The sequence below is a fragment of the Meleagris gallopavo genome, chromosome 1 (assembly GCF_000146605.3).
Source record: "Meleagris gallopavo isolate NT-WF06-2002-E0010 breed Aviagen turkey brand Nicholas breeding stock chromosome 1, Turkey_5.1, whole genome shotgun sequence".
Lineage (NCBI taxonomy): Eukaryota > Metazoa > Chordata > Aves > Galliformes > Phasianidae > Meleagris > Meleagris gallopavo.
The window spans coordinates 119,729,829-119,731,319 of record NC_015011.2 but is presented as its reverse complement, the minus strand read 5'-3'; positions in this window follow the sequence as shown (position 1 = coordinate 119,731,319).

Here is a 1,491-nt window from a genome sequence, read left to right as displayed (position 1 = left end):
TGGACCTGTTTCCAAGCTAGTGCTTGGCAGATCCATGAGATAACAAGAAAGCTGTAGCGTGTAGTTCTTATCTGGGGAATATATGGTAGTGGATGTATGTGGATGGCAAGTCTTAAGGCAAAAGTCATTATCTGACCCCTGCATGTCTCTGATCAACATTGGTACTGAAAAAATTGGTACATGTGCTCCTTGCACTTGTAGAGCAGAGAAGTCTGATAATGAGCGAGCGGGAAAACAGCGCAGGCAGAGGGAAAGGGGTGTCTCTAATAAAGGATGAAACTTGCTGGAGGCAGTTTTGGAAACCAGGAATATATCTAATAGTATTCTGGAGGGGGTTAGGATTACTTCCAGCTCATCTGTGACTACAGCTAAGGAGATTATGGAAGCTACCTGTTTTCTACTTTCCGAGTTAATCCCTTTCAGTCAGTCCTGGTATTTCAGTTGGATGTTTACATTGCTGCTGCTTCAACCCTACTTTGTATGTGGGAAAAGTTTCTATATCTACTCTGGATCTAATATATGAATGGCAGGACCTCTCCAAATGACAGTGCACCCTGAGGACAGGGAGGAACTCAGTGGCTCTGTTTATACTGATAAATAAAGGAAACAGAGACCAACCATGATGTCATAAAATGACTTGCATTCGCACTGCTTAGAGTTTGTCCCTCATGAATGAAGTGGCTGTAAACATGCACACCCCGGGTTTCCTTTGGGAGACAGTAAATGCCTATGAGATATTATAAATGTTCTGTATCTGGAGAGGTGGGTTTCAGTTCAAAATGTCTGAAATAGCCTGAAGTCTGGGTTGCAGTTGGATAGAATGGTAATTTTTCAGCATGAAACTGAGGATGTGTCCGGCATGATTTGAAGTATGGCATAAGCTGTGTATTGCAAGGTGAAGGACTTGCTGAAAAAATATTGGAGGATCGTGGAGGAGCCCACACATGGAAAGACTGGAAGAAGGTTCAGGAGTGACAGAGATAAATGACCCCTCAATACTCTCATACCCTCCTCTTGATTTTCCAGACCGTGATTGTCCTTCGTTATGTCCCTTCCCTTTCCCACTGCTAGAGGCATCTTGTACATCCAGTACACATTCATAGGTATTATTCAATTTCTTCTACAGAAGAATTTGAGCTCCATCTGAATTTTCAGCTATGTACTTTTTTTTTTTTTAAAGCCTTTCCTCCAAAGCCCTTGGTAGAGAAGATTGCATCAAAACATTTGTCTTTCTTCCTTCAGCTTTCAAACACTGGCTGTGAATTGATGATAGCAGGATAAGAGGTAGTTGCACTGAATGCTGAACTGACTCACATTCAACACAGTTCCTATTAAAGACCTCAAAGTCAAATGTTTGAATGACCTTTCATCTTCACAAAATGCGAAAATGCGTATAAAGTGTGATCCCCTCCATTAGTGAGCACTGATGAGAACTGTGTTTTCTTTTTTCCCTCTGGGTGTTACTGACATAAAAGCCACACAATTCTAACA